Below are 23,084 nucleotides of genomic sequence, written 5' to 3' on the forward strand. Positions count from 1 at the left end.
TCTCATCTTATATTTCACAGAATGGACACAGGCCATGATTAGATTAACAAAATCTCCTACAAAACCAAGCTTTTGCATCATCATCTCTAGGAATACCAATTCAACACGGTCGTATGCTTTGTGCATGTCGAGCTTGACTGCACAGTAGCCATTGTTCCCTTTCTTACAGTTCTCAATATTGTGGACACACTCATATGCAAGCAAGATATTGTCCGTGATTAAAAGCCCAGGAATAAAAGCACTTTGAACCGGTGAAATAATATCATCTAAAACATTTGGATAAAATACTTCATGGACAAAACGTCTGGTTGTATCTCTCCTACTCCTCCTTGGTCCGCTTTCTACCCTTCTTGTTTTGATTTTTCCCTCCCACATTCGGTTTTTCATGGCCGGCTTTTCTTCAAAAACACCTTCACTGCCCCACATTTTATTACAAAAAATAAGTTTTTTTTGCGGATGAAAAAATGTTTTCTTTGGCAATTAAGCCAATACATGTCGATTCAATTGGCAGCCAGAAATGCATTTTTTGGTAATATAGAACGACAGGTAAATAATGATTATTGGAAACAAAGTATTTGACGCTGATTCAATTGGCACTAAAAATCCATTTCTGGTAGTAAAATGCCAGGTAAATCAGGATTATGCAGACAAAATATTTGCGGCCCATATACAACCCAAAAGAATCTGGCAAGTGATCATACACAATGATAATTCCCAAATGTTATATTGGAGGCCTACCGTCGTAGCTTCATTTCCGTGCTTATATATGCGCACAAGACCATACCCCCGATGCAGCAAATACATGTCACAGCACGCGTCTACCTAGCTGCCTACTGCCTACTGCTGTGTCGATCACCTCATCGATATCATTCATACACACCATGGACAAGCACACGACCACGCTTCTCCTCATCGTGTGCCTACTCCTCGCTACCCAGGCGCGATGTAATAATCCTTCCTCATCCCTCGATCTGTATATTTGCGATTGCTTGTTCTTGTTTGTTTTGTTAATCATGGCGCTAGATTATATTTATTCATCTGTCTCCACATATGCAGGCCGGATCATGGACGACGGCGGCGATAAGATTAATTTGCCCTACGGGCTCTGCGTCCACGATGAGAAGTCGTTTGCCTGCAAGGGCGAGCGCTGCTACTGCTGTACCGTCGGTGAGGAAGTTTGCTACTTGTCGATGGACGAGTGCACCAAGGAGTGCAAGAAATTGGGGGCACAGCCGCCGGCAGGGGGCGGCGGGGGCAACATCTTTCCTATAGCTTAGCTACCTTGTTCTTCCAAAGAGATGTATGATCCATGAAAATTTGTTTTCTTTTTAATAAGAAACAACTATTGATCACTGGTTTTCAACTCTGTCTTTTTTTTGAGAATAGGTTTTCTACTTTTCTTGCGAGCCGCGTCATAAGATTTTGCACAATCCTTGATCAACTTTAGATCGCAACCTAGAATTCTCAAACCCATGCCGTGTGTATAAACCATACCCATATACTCATGTACCCGTATACAACATGACAAGCATGTTGACTACTGCCATGTGGTGATATTTTGCACAGGTCTCCTCTTTGCATGAAGCCTACACAGATGTTGTCTAGCCATCAATCTGACCAAGCAATCCATCTCATTCCCTAGATTCTCCGCATGATCGAGTTGCCACCATCCCGGATCTGCATCGCAGCCGGTCTCGCTCTCTCGCGTGTCGGCTCCGGACCACCTCATCACGCTGTGGCGGCTACTGGTATATTTGGACAAAGTTTAAATACCTTATACAGCACAAGATTTTACGGTCTCTGCTATAGTTGTTATAAGAGTACTTGGACTCAAGCGACACGCGGGGCCTACTACTGACACGTCTAACAAAACCTGACCGGACCTGACATCCTCTACTAGTACTACTCGGACACGGGCTGTAGCTACTACAAAGGTATAGGACTTGGTAGTAAAACTCTTTGGGCAGCACTCTGCCCGGCGCACCGGCCGAAACTTTCGGCCGGTCGGCTAGCAGCCGTCTGATCTGAGCGAGGTGGGCCGTCAGATCTGTTCCTTCTCCTTCCTCCCGTACGGGTCAAAATCCCTCCGCTTCTCTCTCTCCCCCGCAGCGAGCACGCCCGCGCCCTCATCCCCGCTCGCCGTGCCCTCATCCCTGCTTGCCGTGGTGGCCATAAAGCACCCCGCGGGCGTCAGCTCCGGCCAAAAAACAAGGCGCATCTGCAGCACATCCGGCACTGGGTTGTAGCCCCCGCGTGGTCGCCGCCATGCCTTGACGGTCGAGGTTGCAGCTCGCCGGCGACCGGTTGCAGCATCCGCCCCTGCCCCCGTGCTGGATCTCGCCGCCGGAATTCACAGAAACCCACCAACGGCATCTCGCTGTCGTGAAAAAATTGGATGTAGCAAAAACTATGGACGGTAGTAGCAAAAATCCACATGGTTGAAGCAAAACGTCACACGGTCGTAGCAAAAGAAAATGCCGGTTCCAACACAAAAACAATGTAGCATATCCAACATGCCCACACCCGGCACCGCTCGTGCCTTTCCCCCTCGCCAGTCGCCGGTTGAAGCTTTTCAAAAATATGGTTGAAGCTTTTCACGTCAACGGTTGCAACTTTTTTGTTCTGTACTCGCGGGTTGAAGCGTCCTATAAAGCCAGTTGAAGCTTTTTATAAAACCGGTTGAAGCTTTTCAATTCAACGGTTGAAGCTTTCTCAAAAAATGACGGGTGTGGATTTTTTATTTCATAGTGGTCCGATGAACTTCTCTATTCCGTCGTTTGCAGCTTTTCATACTATGGTTGAAGCTTTTCGTATGAACGGTTGTAGCTTTTGTCAGTGCATGGTGTCCGGTTGAAGCATGATATATCGCTAGTTGAAGCTCTCGAATTGAACGGTTGTAGCTTTTTTGGTCGTCGGTTGCAACATCGGTGGAGGAGAAAAAATGCTTCCAAAGTTCGTCTTGAAGCTGATGGTTGCAGCGGTGGGGGAGGAGGTCGCGCACTCGCGCTGCCGTGGTTGAAGCATCTCCGGTGGACGGTTCCAGCACAGGGGAGTACGAACAGCAGCTCGCAGATGGTATATTCCATGGCGGCTTCCAACTCCGGCTTGCTGGGCGCAGAAGGAACCTGCAGCCGGGAGGGGGGCGAGGGTGTCCAGCGGGAAAAGAAGGGGATCTGAAGGATGGAGGTGACCTGTGCGGAGTTAGGGCTAGCCGGCGGCGGGATCTGAAGGAGGAAGAAGAGGATCGGGAGGAGCGCGAGGCATACAATGCGCTTCGCCTCGCTTCGATCGAGTGGCCTGCGTGGGACTGGCGGAACTGTTCGGCCGGTGCGCCGTTCCTAAACACTTTCCAAACTCTTTTGTAGCTACTCAGTTTGGTCTGCGTAGAAAAGGCAAATTGTCAAACTGAGCTTTTTGTAGTTGGATAGAGATACCCTAATTTTCATTGGTAGAATACAGAATAGTTTCCTCGTCTAGATTATTGAACTGCTCACCTGATAGATAAAAGGAAGGATATGATGAAATAATTGTTAGTCAACAAACCGATTAATCCTCTCTTTTTTTCTTAGCGAGAACACATGCAGAATTTCAGTGACCCAAACCCACTATCATGTTAAATTACCCTATTCTATTCACTGTGATGTTAAAATAATCAGTAAATAATTCTATTTTCTATGACAAGATTATGTACTTGCGCAACACAGGGTGAACCAAGGCAACAGTACCCTAACCTAAGGGCTAGCACAAGCCTTGATAGAGGGGCAATAACGATGAGGACGTGCTGACATGCTCGCCCCCAACGCTCAAACCGCCACAAACACGCTGGAGAGGGAGATGGGGGGAGGGAGGGGGAGGGAGGGAGGCAGGGAGGGAGGGAGAGGGGGGGGGGGGTGTTGCATTGTGGATCTAGGGGAAAGAGATATGGTTTGAGGAATGGTGGTCGGTGTGTGAAACAACGCCCACACGGGACGCAAAAACACACAACACATATGCCGCGCACAACAGGGAGGGGGTGTTGCATTGTGGGATCAACGGGAAAGAGAGATATGGTTTGAGGAGTTGTGGTTGGTGTGTGAAACAACGCCCACACGGGGTGCAAACACACACATCACACATGTAACGTGCCATACCCATATACTCACAAGCATATTGACTACTGCCACGTGGTGATATTTTGCACAGGCCTCCTCTTTGCATGAAGCATACGCAGATATTGTCTAGCCATCAATTTGACCAAGCAATCCATCTCATTCCCCAAATTCTCCGCGTGATCGAGTGGCCGCCATCCCGCATCTGCATCGCAGCCGGTCTCGCTCTCTCACACGTCGGCCCCAGATCCCCTCACTAGTCACCACACGACGGCGGCTACTGGTATATTTTACTCTATTTCAAACACCTTTTACAGCACAAGATTTTACGGTCTCTGCTATAGTTGCTATAAGAGTACTTGGACTCAACCTAGACACACGGAGCCTACTACTGACACGTCTAACAAAACCTGACTGGACTTGACATCCTACTAGTACTACTCGGACATGGGCTGTGGCTACTACAAAGGTATAGGACCCGTAGTAAAACTCTTTTGCAGCTACTCAGTTTGGTCTGCGTACAAGAGGCAAATTGTCACAAACTGAGCTTTTCTTAGTTGGAACTTAGTAGAGACACCCTAATTTTCATTGGTAGAACTAGAAGAAGACCGAGACCTCACAGGGTATTGGAATCATCGCTATAAGCCCTACAGAGGTGAGCATGGTGGAACAGAGGCGTAGGCGTGGTACTAAAGTTCTTTCCACCCAGAGGATAGGAAGATGTGTAGTTGGACAGTTGGAGTGCTCGACTATAATAACTAGTCGTCAACCCATGCAATTGCACGGGCTAGCAAATTTAATATTTGATATAACTAATTTGTAAAAATTCAAAATGTCAAACAATAATATGAATATATTGATGTAGAGTATTATTATAACACATGCATGTGTATCTTGGTTGGACGTAGGGTGTAACGAAGCTACATTGCTTTGAATTTTTTTGTGAATAGAATGTTTGCATCCAATAATATGAATATTGTGACGTTGATTATTATAATAACACATGCATGTGTACCTTGGTTGGACATGGGATCTAGCAGAGGTACATTGCTTCAACTATTTTAGCATATATCTTCCTTTCTTATACCCTGCCTAAAAATGTAGACATATTCCGTTTGGTAATGGAAGCACCATAGAATTATAGAGTACGTTTCTATATACACAATAATGGACACATGCCTGCACGGCTTTCTATCAATAGACGTGATATCATATCAAATAATATACATATTAAAATATAGATTGTTGTATAGTCTCATTATAGCATAGATTATTAAGATTGGACGTTCTTGCCTCAACCAACAATTTCTTTTACATCTCACATGGATGGATTTTTTTATTCGCCATCAATATTTTACATAGACAATGATGTGTTTACATGAATCTTTGTGGCGCATGATACATCTAGTTTATTCTACAATAGTAATATATATGATGTTTTAATTACTAACTTTTTCTTTGTTATAATCACAAAAATAGACATTCATAGACATAGTATATATGCAAATACGTATTAGCAATCTCCTTGTCTAAAGAAACATGTAATACACGAATCGCATGCACATTAGGCAAAGCAGTATATCCGTGGACAAATAGGATTGAGGAACGGAATTGGCAGAGTTTGAGTTGCTCTCCATTGGTGAACCTTCGATGCACCTCCTTTAGAGCATCGTCCATTGTGACTGGGCATGGAAACTGAGAAGATTGAAAGAATCTTCAGTCAAATATGAATTTACAAATTAAATTCCTTAAACCACGAAAAAAAGTTCCTTCAGAAATCTGTAGTGCTATCTTATCCGATCAAACCTCTACCACTTTCTATGTGTCCATTCTTTGTTTCTATATGCACATAAAAGATCCATACAATTCAATATCTGGTTGGTGAATTAATCATGTTTGTTGTTACAGGAGAACACCCTTTTTTTTCTTGAACCCATGTTTTAATGGCCATACACGGCCAGCGAGAACTATTTTTTGTTAACGTTACGGTACAATTTAATTCAGTACATAGAATAATGCTACTACTGTGAATAAGAGACCGAGATCTCATGTGACATAGAAATGTATTATACAGAAATTGCATAAACCAATGGAGTCCACTTAAAATTGTTATCTAACATAACTAACTGTGATGTATAATTAATAGAGGCTAATTTGTATTTTGATCGTCAGTATAAATGCTACCAGATTCAAAAAGATTTGAATAGAAATGGAGCAACTATGTTTTATTGATATCTTTATGTGCTCCCTCCGAATGTTATTTACCTCGTGATTAGTGATTACCATAGATGAGAGAGGTTCCTATACGTACGTATCCTTGAATGTTAGAGATGGAAATAGACTGTCTATACGTACGTATCCTTGGATGTTTACTCGAACACGACTGAACAAATTAATCGTATATGTAGTAAATATAATATAAGCTCATAGTACTTCAATTATTAAATTATAGATAGTAACTTGACATGGCAGTTCAGATATATGCAGTAATCAGTAGTACATAACTAAGTAATGCAATACTCTAAACATCACCTCTGTTCGAATCCTTCCGTAATTTTCGAGATATGCAATGTGCATCATATGTATGAACATTAAGAAAAAAATAAAATTTGGCCTGAGTACATTATCAAGATGAATAGTAAGCACTAAAAAAAGCATGAAACCCTCTGTTTTATCATCATCACTAACTGAGAAATAAACTTCCGCCTCTTGCTTGCAGACCATATCTACCTTCCTTGCTGCCTGCGATCAAACATGACAACATAATTAAACATGGGCTACTCCTCTCCTGCTTGCATGCATTCTTATTTACGTACTTAAAATTGAAATATCGAATCACTGCTTCGTATTCAACTTAAACCTTGCCGAAGTGTGATTTTCTTCATGGGCAAGTCCGGCAACAGGACTACTCTGTGACGACAACCTTGCCACTGCTCGATGTTGCCTTTTCCCTCAGTTGCATCCTTGCCGCTAGACATCGCCATGGCTGGCGATGTGCAAATGACATTCAAGTCCACCTCATTAGCCAGCTTCTTCTTCCAATGTCCAGGATGATAACGTCCATATATCGCTGCATCTTTTTATTTTGTTCACCATCCATGACTCCATGTGTTGTATTGATAACGTGAGAATAGTCCATATGTAATACAATGCCATGGGGGCGACATCCATCCTGTTTGTGTTAGGATCTACCTCACAGCCTGTTAAGATAGTTTTCAACCATGAGACTGTTAATCGTAGAGCATCCCGCTGGTTATCACTGTTACTCTCGCCTAGAATATAAGCAATTGACCTAACGATAATCAGAATACATTCATGCATCCACCCTATACCAACTATAAACTGTGTTTTTTTTTTGCGGGAAACTATAAACTATAAACTGTCTTTTAAAAGTTAAAAATGTTTTTTTCAGAAAGAGAACAAAGGCTTTGCAAATAAAAATATTAGAGGATCGTTAGTCGGCGGCCCGTCCACTCTCCTTGCTTTGTTGGTGAATGGCATGCTTGCAATTTCTGTACTCCTACTTTTTCACTTCGATCAACATGGCTTGCCTGGGATGGACCTGTTATGACCTGGATCAGCAATGTCTATTTAATATCTGTGATTATGGAAATACAATGAAAGTCACAAAAGGTAGCAAATAGAAAGCCGGTGGGATTGATTGAAGATGCAAACAGACCTGGGTATTAATCGATGCATGCACATCAACTTCAAACGGCCGTTAATTAGTACATCAGAAATCTAGATGTGGCAGGAAGTCATAAGCGGGATAATCAGCTAGATCGATGGCACAACTTCCATGTGGTGTTGCTTGCCTTCGTGGCGTCGGCGTACTGCGGCCGTATAGGAAAAAAAAAGAACAATCGATACATATTTTTGCCAAGAGGAAAGTATCGTTTTCCCCCTGAAATCCTCTGCAATGGACCAATTTCCCCCTCAACTCTAATACTGGATCAATCAGCCCCTCAAATCTGTAAAACCGGATCAATTCTCCTCTAAGGTGGTTTCAGACTTGATTTGAAGTGGTTTTGACCCATACCATGCATTTCTCTGGATTGACCGTGCACTTCGCTTCATAACAGTTGGGTGGAGATGACTGCTTCAGTGCGTCGAGCTCGCCTCCGTGGCCGGCATGCTCGTCGCTCGTCGTCTTCTTGGTCTCCACCAGGCTGCCGCCGATGTACTCCTGCTCGATACCTACAACGACGCTGATGCTCCTCGAGAAGATGTCCGCCATCGTGCCGCTGCTCAGGTCCGACCGTCCGCAAGGGAACCGCTCTGTGTGCCTCGCACCACCCGGACCGGTGCCCCGCTTGGCCGCCGTAGAAGATGAGGTGCATCAGCACCGTGGACGCGCGCATCCGGCCGCCCGCGATCACGCCCTTGTGCTAGGCCTTCATCCTCTTCCTCCGGCAAGCGGCGATGGTGTTCGAGGTGGCAGCCTTGCGGGCATCATTTTGATGAGCGTCTCTAGCGTGTCGGGGCTGTTGGACGACGGCGGCGACGAGATCTTGTCGGCTCCGAGATCTGTCATAGGCTGTTGCGGCGGAGACGGCTCGGGGCCCCGGTGCCGGCCGCATTTCTCGCCGGTCTGCGTGGCCGCGTTCGCGTTCGCCCCAGCGCCGCTGCGCGCGGCGGCCACCCAGTACTGGTCGAGGTCGAAGGAGCTCTAGTTCTTGCGCCGGCCGTGAGCCTTGCTAATGGCCGCTTTGGGCAACTTGTTCTCGTTCCCGGCCTGGCAGCTCGAGGTGGAGGAGGACGAGTGTAACGCCCTCGATGCGGCTATAGCTCCCACGTGTCGAGACACGACTTAGAGACATAACCGCATTGAAAGCAATGTCGCAAGTCAGGCAATCTTTACAACATCCCATGTAATATATAATACAAGGGGGAGATACATAGTTGGCTTACACTCGCCACGTCACATCAAAGTACATAAATAACATCCATCATACAAACACTCATGGCCCGACTACGGCGCCAAAATAGAAGAGAACCCAACATGCGACAAGGCCCTGAATCGAACCCCAACTAGGCACCACTACTGATCATCAGGAAAAGACACGTAGTAACGCTGAGAGTCCTCGTCGAACTCCCACTTGAGCTCGTACTCGTCACCTGGAGCGGAATCACCTGGACCTGCATCTGGAGTTATAGTATCTGTGAGCCACGGGGACTCAGCAATCTCGCACCCTCGCGATCAAGACTATTTAAGCTTATAGGAAGGGGTAAGGCAAATATATGTGGAGCTGCAGCAAGCGACTAGCATATATGGTGGCTATCTTATTCGCAAAAGAGAGCGAGAAGAGGAGGCAAAGCACGAGCGAGAAGCTAGAAGGCAACCTGCGCAAACATTACTCCAACACCGTGTCCACTTCCCGGACTCCGCCGAGAAGAGGCCATCACGGTAACACACTCAGTTGATTCATTTTAATTAATTAAGGTTCAAGTTATCTACAACCGGACATTAACAAATTCCCATCTGCCCATAACCGCGGGCACGGCTTTCGAAATTTCAATCCCTGCAGGGGAGTCCTAACTTAGCCCATGACAAGCTCTCACGGTCAACGAAGGAATAGACCTCCTCCCAAGACGTTCCGATCAGACTCGGTATCTCGGTAACTCAAGACACTTCGACAGGTTAAAACAAGACCAGCAACACCGTCCGAATGTGCCGACAAATCCCGATAGGAGCTGCACATATCTCTTTCTCAGGGCACACTCAGATTGTCCTAGGTACGGGTAGGCCAGCCCAGAGTTGCCCCTGATGGCCACCGGTAGCCGACAGGTGGACCAACACTCAGAGGAACACTGGCCCGGGGGGTAAAATAAGATGACCCTTGAGTCTGCAGAACCCAAGGGAAAGAAAAGGCTAGGTGGCAAATGGTAAAACCAAGGTTGGGCATTGCTGGACAAGCTTTAATCAAGGCGAAATATCAAGGGGTTCCCATTATAACCCAACCGCGTAAGGAACGCAAAATCCGGAAACATAACACCGATATGACGGAAACTAGGGCGGTAAGAGTGGAACAAAACACTAGGCGAGAGACCGAGCCTTCCACCCTTTACCAAGTATATAGATGCATTAAGATAACATAGCAATATAATGATATCCCAACAAGTAAATAAATGATGTTCCAACAAGGAACGGCCTCCAATCTTCACCTGCAACTAGCAACGCTATAAGAGGGGCTGAGCAAAGCTGTAACATAGCCAATCAACGGTTTGCTAGGACAAGGTGGGTTAGAGGTTGGCATGGCAATTGGGAGGCTGACAAGCAAAAGGTAGGCATCGTAGCATTGGCATAGCAAGAGCGAGCAAACTAGCATAGCAAAGATAGTAGTGATTTCGAGGGTATGATCATCTTGCCTGCACAGTTGTCAAAGTTGACTGGATCCTCACAAGCAAACTCAACGGGCCCCTCGGTAGCGAAATCGTCTCTCGGCTCTACCCAAACAAGACAAACAAGCAACAAGGATACAATCAACCACGTGCAAGACCAAGCAATAAGATGAAATGATGATATGCTATGCGGGATGCGATGCGGGATGCAAAATGCAAGATATGACAGGAAATAAATGAAGCTGGCCTCAACTTGGAATTCCAAGGGTGCCAATGGAAAGATGAGATGAAATCGCTTGAAAACGATATAAAGAACATCGGAATCGGAGTTACGGTTTGGAAATGGCAAGCGTTTTAAGAATGACACCGGTCTACGATTTACAGCAAGTAGGCATCTAAATGCAACGAAATGAACATGCTACAGCCACCAAAGATGACAACAAAATACATGGCAGGGATTCACACAAGATTCTTAACAAAAGACTAGCACTGAGCCACGGCCAATTCATCCATTATGAGGTTCAAACAAGCATGGCAAAAACGCAAATGCAAAACAGATTCCAGACTTAGTGAAATTAACACTTGTCTGGAATTTCAGATCACGAAGCCCTCTTCGGAGCAGCAAAACAACATGATACATGACCTGATTAAGACAAGTAAGAACATGGCATGGAGCTACTCAACAAGCTTAACAAAAGACCCAAAGTGACCTGAGGCCAAAAGGGCTCACAAAATATATTAACGGGCACACGAACATAGCAAAAACATAATCAGTTTTTCAGACTTAGTGAAAACTGAGACGTGCTGAAATATATCTCACGAAGGCATGTAAACGAGCTCGATGCACTCACCACGGTGCAATTCATGGCAAGGAAAGCATACATCCATTAAGAAGGCACAAAATACAAGCTAGACATGGCAAGAACAATGGCATAGCATGCACGGATCAACTACAATAACATCGGCAAAATCGCAAACGAGTTGACGATCTGCCCAGATTCACCACGAAGCAAAAGTAGAGCTCGATTGACTCAAGCTAGGGTGCTCCATAATTTCAAACAAAGACAAGGATGGATAGAGAATAACATTATTAACAAAACTCCTTTACTTATCATCCTCAAAAGAGGCACGGATCACTAAGAAACAAGCTGAACATATGGCATCATGAACTAAATAATCCCAGACTTAGTGAAAACTACTAAGTCTCTGAAAACAGATTTCCCGGGTGCCTCACTTTGCAAGCTTGCACAAGCCACCACACACATCCTAAAAATGCATGTGTTGCACCTCTGGAAAAAAGGCAAAATCCTTAACAAAACACATGAAGGACTCACAGGCATAGGATGCACACATTAATCATGGCAAAAATGACAAAAGTCTAAGATGAACTAGCAAATCTGACAATTAACTCACGAAGCCCTCTTCTAACAGCATTTTGGGCATCAAGATGAGCTCGAATGAAAATGATGCAATGGAATGAAATGATGTACTCGTCGAGACGAACATTTTGATATACTATATGCCCAAATCGGAACTACAGATGCAAAGTTACGGGGCCTCAGACAGGAGCATATGAAGTGAAAAAAAATTCCTGGGACTTGGCAAAAAAAAATCAACCTCTCGGATTAGATCTAGGGTTTCGCACGGAAACCGAGGCGCGGCCGGCACTATTCACCGGCGGTCCGGCACTCGCCGGCGGGCTGGCGTGGAGGAGGCGGCCGGGGCGGTCGCCAGCGTGCTCCAAGCGCGGCGGGGCGGCGCGGCCGGCGAGCTCGTCCGGCGAGGTGAGCTGCGGCGGAGGGGCGGCGGCGGCTCGCGGGCGAGAGGAGGCGGGCGACCCCGGGCGGCGGCGGGTGGCGATGGGCTCGCGGGGGCCCCTCCTGGGCCTCCCGGGCCGGTGGCGGCGGCGGAGCTGGGGTGCCACGTGGCAATGCCCGGTTGGGCGCGGGCGGCGGCGGACGCTGTCCGGCCGGGGGCGGACACATCCGTCGGTGCGGGGATCTTTTTTTTTGGCTAGGGTTTCGGGGAGGAAGAAGAGATCCGAAAACGGGGGGCTATTTATAGGCATAAGTGGAGCTAGGAGAGTCCAAATGAGGTGCGGTTTTCGGCCACGCGATCGTGATCGAACGCTCTAGGACATGGAGCAAAGTTTGGTGGGTTTTGGGCCAAATTGGAGGGGTGTTGTGCTGCAACACACACGAGGCATTTTCGGTCCCTCGGTTAACCGTTGGAGTATCAAACGAAGTCCAAATGATACGAAACTTGACAGGCGGTCTACCGGTGGTAAACCAAGGCCGCTTGGCAAGTCTCGGTCCAATCTGGAAATGTTTAATCCCCACACACGAAAGAAAGCTAGAAATGACCACCAGAGGAGAACGAAGCGCCGGAATGCAAAACGGACAACGGGGAAAATGCTCGGATGCATGAGACGAACACGTATGCAAATGCAATGCACATGATGACATGATACGAGATGCATGACAAAGACAACAACACACGGAGACAAAGACCCAAACCCGAGAAATAAATATAACTTAACGCCGGAAACGGCAAGAGTTGGAGTACGAATAGGGAAAGTTACATCCGAGGTGTTACAACACTCCACCACTACAAAAAGATCTCGTCCCGAGATCTAGGACTGAAAGAACTCCGGGTACTCAGAACGGAGGTTATCCTCGCGTTCCCAGGTAGCTTCACGGTCGGAATGGTGTGACCACTTGACCTTGAGAAATTTGATTGACTTGTTGCGAGTCTTGCGTTCAGTCTCTTCAAGAATAGCAACTGGGTGCTCACGATAAGAGAGATCTTCTTGGAGCTCAATGTCCTCGAAGTTGACTGTGCGGTCAGGAGTCTTGAAGCACTTTCGGAGCTGAGAGACGTGGAACACATCATGAACATTTGCAAAGTTTGAAGGAAGCTCGAGTTGATAGGCGAGGTCGCCTCTCTTGCTGACAATCTTGAAAGGTCCCACGTATCTAGGGGCAAGCTTCCCTTTGATACCGAAGCGACGAGTACCTTTCATAGGAGAGACACGGAGATAAACATGATCTCCGATCTCGAAAGCCAAATCACGGTGCTTACTATCATAGTAGCTCTTCTGGCGGGATTGGGCTGCTTTGAGGTTATCACGAATGACTTTGCACATTTCTTCTGCTTCTGAGATTAAGTCATTACCCAAAAGCTGACGTTCACCGGTTTCAGACCAGTTAAGAGGGGTACGGCACTTCCTGCCATACAGAATTTCAAAAGGGGCCTTGCCCGAACTTGCTTGAAAACTGTTGTTGTATGAGAATTCAGCATAAGGAAGACAATCCTCCCACTTGCCGAAGGAGATCACACAAGCCCTGAGCATATCTTCAAGAATCTGGTTGACACGCTCGACTTGACCGCTTGTTTGAGGATGGAAAGCAGTGCTGAAGCGGATGTTGGTGCCCATGGCCTTCTGGAAAAAATCCCAAAACTAGGAGGTAAAGATGTTGCCACGGTCTGAAGAGATCACTTGAGGAATACCGTGCAGAGAGACAATACGAGAAGTATAGAGTTCCGCCAATTGAGCTGCAGTGATCGACTCTTTGATAGGCAGAAAGTGAGCCACTTTGGTGAGTTTGTCGATGACAACAAATATAGCATCATTGCCACGCTTGGACTTTGGAAACCCAGTCAGGAAGTCCATCTCAATGTGGTCAAACTTCCATTCTGGAATGGCAAGAGGTTGGAGGAGACCAGCTGGCCTTTGGTGTTCTTCCTTCACTCTTCTGCAGACATCACATTCATTCATGAATTGAGCGATCTCGCGCTTCATTCGAGTCCACCAATAAGCTTGCTTAAGGTCCTGATACATCTTCGTGCTCCCAGGGTGGATGGAGAGGAGAGAATTGTGAGCCTCGTTCATGATCACTTTACGAAGTTCACCTTTGGGCACAATAATACGATCCTCGAAGAAGAGAGTGTCCTTGTCATCAAGGCGGTAGCACTTGTACTTGGACTGACTCTTGGCAATCCCAATCTTCACCTTTTTCACCATAGCATCAAGAAGCTGGGCTTGGCGAATCTGGTCTTCTAAGGTAGGAGAGACTTGAAGGTTGGCGAGGAAACCTTGAGGAACAACTTGCAGATTAAGTTTGCGGAAAGCTTCACAAAGCTCGGGTTGATAAGGCTTAAGAATCAAACTGTTGCAGTAAGCCTTCCTGCTCAAAGCGTCGGCAATCACATTAGCCTTGCCTGGAGTATACTCGATACTCGGATTATACTCTTGAATCATTTCGACCCATCGAGTTTGCCTGAGGTTGAGATTAGGCTGAGTGAAGATGTACTTGAGACTCTTGTGATCAGTGAAAATGTCCACTTTTCTTCCCAATAGAAGATGTCTCCAAGTCAAAAGAGCATGCACAACTGCCGCCAACTCGAGATCATGAGTGGGGTAGTTCTGCTCATTAGGCTTCAATTGGCGAGATGTATAAGCAACAACTTTATTCTCTTGCATCAATACTGTGCCAAGACCTTGGAGAGAGGCATCACAAAAGACCTCGTACGGCTTGGATTCATCAGGCGGAGTCAGAACTGGAGCAGTGATCAATTTCTCTTTCAAAGTGTTGAAAGCAATATCACACTGCGGAGACCAAACGTACTTGACGTGCTTCTGAAGAAGATTTGAGAGAGGCTTCGCGATCTTAGAAAAGTTTTCAACAAATCTTCGGCAATAGCTTGCGAGACCGAGAAAACTGCGGAGTTGCTTCACGTTCTGAGGAGGTTCCCAATTCACAATTGCGGATATCTTCTCGGGATTCACGGAAATGCCCTTGGCAGAGATGATATGACCAAGATAAAGAACCTCATCGAGCCAAAATTCACACTTGGAGAACTTGGCGTAGAACTGATGTTCTCTAAGCTTATCAAGAATCAAACGCAAGTTCTTGGCATGATCTTCCTTGTTCTTGGAGAAAACCAGAATGTCGTCGAGATAGACCAAAACGAAGTCATTGGTGTAGGCGTTGAAGATGAAGTTCATCATGCGAGAGAACGTCGGAGGAGCGTTGGCGAGGCCAAAAGACATGACAGTGTATTCATATGAACCGAAGCTTGTTCTGAATGCTGTCTTGGGAATATCTTCTTCACGAATGCGAATCTGGTGATAACCCATACGGAGATCAAGCTTGGAGAATACTTGAGCACCTTTGAGTTGTTCGAACAGCTCATTGATGTTGGGAAGTGGGTATTTGTTCTTGATGGTCTTCTTGTTCACTGGACGGTAATCAACACAAAGTCGGTCCGTTCCATCCTTCTTCTTCACAAAAAGAACACCACAACCCCACGGAGAAGAAATAGGTCGGATGAGACCCATTCTTTCTTGCTCATCGAGTTGCTTCTTCAGCTCCTTCAACTCTTCAGGTCCGAGCTTGTAAGGACGTTTGCACACAGGTTCCGTGCCAGGCTCAAGTTCAATAACGAATTCAACTGGCCGGTGCGGAGGCATTCCTGGGAGCTCTTCTGGAAAGACGTCTTGATATTCACAAACGACTGGAATTTGCGAGATGGCATCCAATTCACCCTTCTCATTGAGAGAAAACAGACGGATAGTATCATCACGAGCGGCAAAGACAATTACATCCTCAGACGAATGAGTCAATTGAATCTGCCTGGCTGCACAATCAAACTGAGCCTTGTGCTTAGAAAGCCAATCCATCCCGAGAATAAGATCAATATCTGAGTCACCGAGAACCGTAGGAGAAGCCAAGAACTTGTAGTCACCCAAAGTGATAGAAACCTCCGGAACGATGGAGTTAGCCTGCATGCGCTTACCGGGAGAGACAACTGCTAAAGGACTAGGCAAAACTTGCGAAACCAATTGATGCCTATTTGTAAACGGTCTCGAGATGAAGCAATGCGATGCACCAGTGTCAAAAAGAACTTTTGCAGGAATATCATTAACAGGAAGGTTACCCATGATCACATCTGACGAGTCCTCTGCCTGAGCTGCATTCATCAAATTGACCTTGGCATGCTTGGGGTTATGCTTGACCATAGTTGTACTTGCCGATCTCACAGGAGGAGGAGGAGGAAGACGCCTCTGGTTGAGACACTTGTTGGCATAGTGACCCTTCTGTTGGCACTTGTTGCACGTGGCCTCTGAAAGCGGACGGTGATACGGAGCACTCGATCTTGGAGCTTGAGACGAAGTCTTGTTCTGAAAGCCAGGGTTGGGTGGGTGGGAAGAACCACTGCCACCTTTGCTCTTCTGTTGATACGGCTGACGGAACGGAGGAGGAGGAAGCCAAAACTTCTGCTGCTTGGCCACTTGAGTAGAGGAAGAAGGAGTAACATCTCTGACTCGCTTCCTGGAAGCATCACACCTCAACTGAGCAGCCTCTTGCTTCAGTGCCATGTTGTAGAACTCATCGTACCTCAAGGGCTCAAAGAGAACAAGAGCGAGCTGAATATCTTCTCTGAGACCACCCCTGAACTGGTATATCATGCTCTTCTCATCAGGTACGTCCTGCTTGGCAAAGCGGGCGAGCTTTTGGAACAATTTGTTGTAGTCATAGACAGACAAAGAGCCTTGCTTCAGATTGCGGAATTCCTCACGCTTGCTTTCAACCACGCTCTGCGGAATGTGATGAGCTCGGAAATCTCGACGGAAATTATCCCAAGTGATAACACGTCCACCTCTGGAGTCCTTGTACTGCTGGAACCATTCTGCAGCTTGATCTTTGAGTTGGAAGGAAGCGAACTTCACAAAGTCCTCAGGCCTGACGTTGCTGCACTCGAAATGCTTACACAGATCCACAAGCCAATCGTCAGCATCGGTTGCCTCAACACAATTGCTGAAAGTCTTTGGCCCGTTAGCAAGGAACTGGTTGAGTGTAGCAAAGTGACTCTGATTGCTGCCTTGATTCCCTTGACTGCCTTGATTGCGCTCTTGAAGAATTTGCATGATCAGCTGAGTGTTTGCGTTGGTTGCGGCCATCACAGCTTGCCATGCCTCTGGAGGAGGTGGAGGCGGTGGTGGATCTTGATTCTGGTTCTGACTGGTGCTCTTAGCGGGAGCCATCCTAAAGAGGTTGACCACCGTTAGCACATAGACAGATAAAAGAAGCTGAAACCAACGGAATGAAAATTGCAACATATAGTCTTCACATCCGAACAAAATGAACGAATGCATTCCTCTTGAAGTGGTCACATATCCATAAATTGTGAAGCCACGTAGAATTAAGGTAGAGAAATAAATCAACAAGGTACGGATCAAGAACGAATAATCGGTCAGAAATCCCAATCTCAAACCAATATCCGTGGAAGAAGAACTAGAGCTACTAGAATTCCCACCTATGAAACTCCCGAACCTTTCCGGTTATGCAATCAGGAGTTGGGGATACAGGGGAAGCATAATATCTCACCCAAACTAGCAAATCCTACATCCAGCTGTATCCATCCTTCAACACATAACCAAGAAAACTTTGGAAACCATCTACCTCAACCTTCGAAAAGCATCCGTTATACAAGTTATGGCGATACTCCCGAACTCCCGCCCCAGTACTGGGTGGCGTCGAGGTTATCTCACCAACGAACTACATAAAAGAGATTTTCGATGTCGGCGAACATATCTCAAGTATTCCAGAATTGCAACGATAAAATTATGATGACAACACCTCAGAGCTCAACTCCCCGGGACACTTCCACTAAACCCCTGACAGGAGGCACCAAGTCAATGTTCTCATCATAAGCCATCGGAACGATTCCAAGATACTCGCGTGATCCTAAAAAAAATTTAGTGAAATTTGAGAAGAGAAGAGTCAAAACTCTACGTCATGATGCCTTACCAGAGCGATGAGGAGACTGGGAAGTAAAAAGAATTCCTAAGCTCTCCTATATATAATTCCTAAGTGACCCAAAACATTTTTTTGTAGACACAACTCGGCTGCTAAAATGATCAAGCAATGGGGCTCCTAAGGTCGGGGAAGGCTCTGATTACCAACTTGTAACGCCCTCGATGCGGCTATAGCTCCCACGTGTCGAGGCACGACTTAGAGACATAACCGCATTGAAAGCAATGTCGCAAGTCAGGCAATCTTTACAACATCCCATGTAATATATAATACAAGGGGGAGATACATAGTTGGCTTACACTCGCCACGTCACATCAAAGTACATAAATAACATCCATCATACAAACACTCATGGCCCGACTACAGCGCCAAAATAGAAGAGAACCCAACATGCGACAAGGCCCTGAATCGAACCCCAAGTAGGCACCACTACTGATCATCAGGAAAAGACATGTAGTAACGCTGAGAGTCCTCGTCGAACTCCCACTTGAGCTCGTACTCGTCACCTGGAGCGGAATCACCTGGACCTGCATCTGGAGTTATAGTATCTGTGAGCCACGGGGACTCAGCAATCTCGCACCCTCGCGATCAAGACTATTTAAGCTTATAGGAAGGGGTAAGGCAAATATATGTGGAGCTGCAGCAAGCGACTAGCATATGTGGTGGCTATCTTATTCACAAAAGAGAGCGAGAAGAGGAGGCAAAGCACGAGCGAGAAGCTAGAAGGCAACCTGCGCAAACATTACTCCAACACCGTGTCCACTTCCCGGACTCCGACGAGAAGAGGCCATCACGGTAACACACTCAGTTGATTCATTTTAATTAATTAAGGTTCAAGTTATCTACAACCGGACATTAACAAATTCCCATCTGCCCATAACCGCGGGCACGGCTTTCGAAAGTTCAATCCCTGCAGGGGAGTCCCAACTTAGCCCATGACAAGCTCTCACGGTCAACGAAGGAATAGACCTCCTCCCAAGACGTTCCGATCAGACTCGGTATCTCGGTAACTCAAGACACTTCGACAGGTTAAAACAAGACAAGCAACACCGCCCGAATGTGCCGACAAATCCCGATAGGAGCTGCACATATCTCTTTCTCAGGGCACACTCAGATTGTCCTAGGTACGGGTAGGCCAGCCCAGAGTTGCCCCTGGTGGCCACCGGTAGCTGACAGGTGGACCAACACTCAGAGGAGCACTGGCCCGGGGGGTAAAATAAGATGACCCTTGAGTCTGCAGAACCCAAGGGAAAGAAAAGGCTAGGTGGCAAATGGTAAAACCAAGGTTGGGCATTGCTGGACAAGCTTTAATCAAGGCGAAATATCAAGGGGTTCCCATTATAACCCAACCGCGTAAGGAACGCAAAATCCGGGAACATAACACCGATATGACGGAAACTAGGGCGGCAAGAGTGGAACAAAACACTAGGCGAGAGGCCGAGCCTTCCACCCTTTACCAAGTATATAGATGCATTAAGATAACATAGCAATATAATGATATCCCAACAAGTAAATAAATGATGTTCCAACAAGGAACGGCCTCCAATCTTCACCTGCAACTAGCAACGCTATAAGAGGGGCTGAGCCAAGTGGTAACATAGCCAATCAACGGTTTGCTAGGACAAGGTGGGTTAGAGGTTGACATGGCAATTGGGAGGCTGACAAGCAAAAGGTAGGCATCGTAGCATTGGCATAGCAAGAGCGAGCAAACTAGCATAGCAAAGATAGTAGTGATTTCGAGGGTATGATCATCTTGCCTCCGCAGTTGTCAAAGTTGACTGGATCCTCACAAGCAAACTCAACGGGCCCCTCAGTAGCGAACTCATCTCCCGGCTCTACCCAAACAAGACAAACAAGCAACAAGGATACAATCAACCACGTGCAAGACCAAGCAGTAAGATGAAATGATGATATGCTATGCGGGATGCGATGCGGGATGCAAAATGCAAGATATGACAGGAAATGTATGAAGCTGGCCTCAACTTGGAATTCCAAGGGTGCCACTGGAAAGATGAGATGAAATCGCTTGAAAACGATATAAAGAACATCGGAATCAGTGTTACGGTTTGGAAATGGCAAGCGTTTTAAGAATGACACCGGTCTGCGATTTACAGCAAGTAGGCATCTAAATGCAACGAAATGAACATGCTACAGCCACCAAAGATGACAACAAAATACATGGCAGAGATGCACACAAGCTGCTTAACAAAAGACTAGCACTGAGCCACGGCCAATTCATCCATTATGAGGTTCAAACAAGCATGGCAAAAACGCAAATGCAAAACAGATTCCAGACTTAGTGAAATTAACACTTGTCTGGAATTTCAGATCACGAAGCCCTCTTCGGAGCAGCAAAACAACATGATACATGACCTGATTAAGACAAGTAAGAACATGGCATGGAGCTACTCAACAAGCTTAACAAAAGACCCAAAGTGACCTGAGGCCAAAAGGGCTCACAAAATATATTAACAGGCACACGAACATAGCAAAAACATAATCAGTTTTTCAGACTTAGTGAAAACTGAGACGTACTGAAATATATCTCACGAAGGCATGTAAACGAGCTCGATGCACTCACCACGGTGCAAGTCATGGCAAGGAAAGCATACATCCATTAAGAAGGCACAAAATACAAGCTAGACATGGCAAGAACAATGGCATAGCATGCACGGATCAACTACAATAACATCGGCAAAATCGCAAACGAGTTGACGATCTGCCCAGATTCACCACGAAGCAAAAGTAGAGCTCGATTGACTCAAGCTAGGGTGCTCCATAATTTCAAACAAAGACATGGATGGATAGAGAATAACATGATTAACAAAACTCCTTTACTTATCATCCTCAAAAGAGGCACGGATCACTAAGAAACAAGCTGAACATATGGCATCATGAACTAAATAATCCCAGACTTAGTGAAAACTACTAAGTCTCTGAAAACAGATTTCCCGGGTGCCTCACTTTGCAAGCTTGCACAAGCCACCACACACATCCTAAAAATTCATGGGTTGTACCTCTGGAAAAAAGGCAAAATCCTTAACAAAACACATGGAGGACTCACAGGCATAGCATGCACACATTAATCATGACAAAAATGACAAAAGTCTAAGATGAACTAGCAAATCTGACAATTAACTCACGAAGCCCTCTTCTAACAGCATTTTGGGCATCAAGATGAGCTCGAATGAAAATGATGCAATAGAATGAAATGATGTACTCGTCGAGGCGAACATTTTGATATACTATATGCCCAAATCGGAACTACGGATGCAAAGTTACGGGGCCTCAGACAGGAGCATATGAAGTGAAAAAAAATTCCTGGGACTTGGCAAAAAAAATCAACCTCTCGGATTAGATCTAGGGTTTCGCACGGAAACCGAGGCGCGGCCGGCACTGTTCACCCTCGGTCTGGCGCTCGCCGGCGGGCTGGCGTGGAGGAGGCGGCCGGGGCGGTCGCCGGCGGGGCGGCGCGGCCGGGAGGCGGCGGCGGGCGGCGCGGCCGGGAGGCGCGGCGGGCGGCGCGGCCGGCGAGCTCGTCCGGCAAGGCGAGCTGCGGCGGAGGGGCGGCGGCGGCTCGTGGGCGAGAGGAGGCGGGCGACCCCGGGCGGCGGCGGGTGGCGATGGGCTCGCGGGGGCCCCTCCTGGGCCTCCCGGGCCGGTGGCGGCGGCGGAGCTGGGGTGCCATGTGGCGATGCCCGGTTGGGCGCGGGCGGCGGCGGACGCTATCCGGCCGGGGGCGGACACGTCCGTCGGTGCGGGGATCTTTTTTTTGGCTAGGATTTCGGGAAGGAAGAAGAGATCCGAAAACGGGGGGGGGGGGCTATTTATAGGCATAAGTGGAGCTAGGAGGGTCCAAATGAGGTGCGGTTTTCGGCCACGCGATCGTGATCGAACGCTCTAGGACATGGAGCAAAGTTTGGTGGGTTTTGGGACAAATTGGAGGGGTGTTGGGCTGCAACACACGAGGCCTTTTCGGTCCCTCGGTTAACCGTTGGAGTATCGAACGAAGTCCAAATGATACGAAACTTGACAGGCGGTCTACCGGTGGTAAACCAAGGCCGCTTGGCAAGTCTCGGTCCAATCCGGAAATGTTTAATCCCCACACACGAAAGAAAGCTAGAAATGACCACCGGAGGAGAACGAAGCGCCGAAATGCAAAACGGACAACGGGGAAAATGTTCGGATGCATGAGACGAACACGTATGCAAATGCAATGCACATGATGACATGATATGAGATGCATGACAAAGACAACAACACACGGAGACAAAGACCCGAACCCGAGAAATAAATATAACTTAACGCCGGAAACGGCAAGAGTTGGAGTACGAATAGGGAAAGTTACATCCGGGGTGTTACAATGAGGATGAGCAGGCGAAGGCGTCGCGCGGGTAGGCTGGCGCGGGAAGGAGGCGGAGCAGCTCGGAGCCCTTGAGCACGTACTGGGCACCGCTGGCAGGTGCACGGGATCGTCGGCGGTGAGTCGTGCCAGACGTAGCCGGTCTTGTAACTCTGCTTGGAGGACCAGGAGCAGTAGGCGTCCACCATGCCAGCGCCCCGGAGCACGGTCAGCCTAGTCAACGAGTTCAGTCAGCGAGAAGTGCACGGTCTGGGTCCAAACCACTCAAAATCAAGTCCAAAACCACCATAGGGGGAAATTGATCCGGTTTTAAAGATTTGAGGGGCTGATTGATCCAATATTAGAGTTGAGGGGGAAACTGGTCCATTAGAAAGGATTTCAGGGGGAAAATGATACTTTCTTCTTTTGCCAATACGTGAGGAAAAAAGTGGCAGCTAGAAAATTGCCCACATAAGGCGAAGAAGGGATTGG

General features: G+C 47.0%; 1 pseudogene; it reads right to left on the reverse strand.

The window, feature by feature from the left end:
* Positions 1-2,041: 2,041 nt before the first annotated feature.
* On the reverse strand, positions 2,042-22,828 carry LOC147963319 (protein SOSEKI 5-like; annotated as a pseudogene).
* Positions 22,829-23,084: the final 256 nt, after the last annotated feature.

Source organism: Triticum urartu, chromosome 6A (genome assembly GCF_056163025.1).
Source record: "Triticum urartu cultivar PI428250 chromosome 6A, HENAU_Tu73, whole genome shotgun sequence".
Classification (NCBI taxonomy): Eukaryota; Viridiplantae; Streptophyta; class Magnoliopsida; order Poales; family Poaceae; genus Triticum; species Triticum urartu.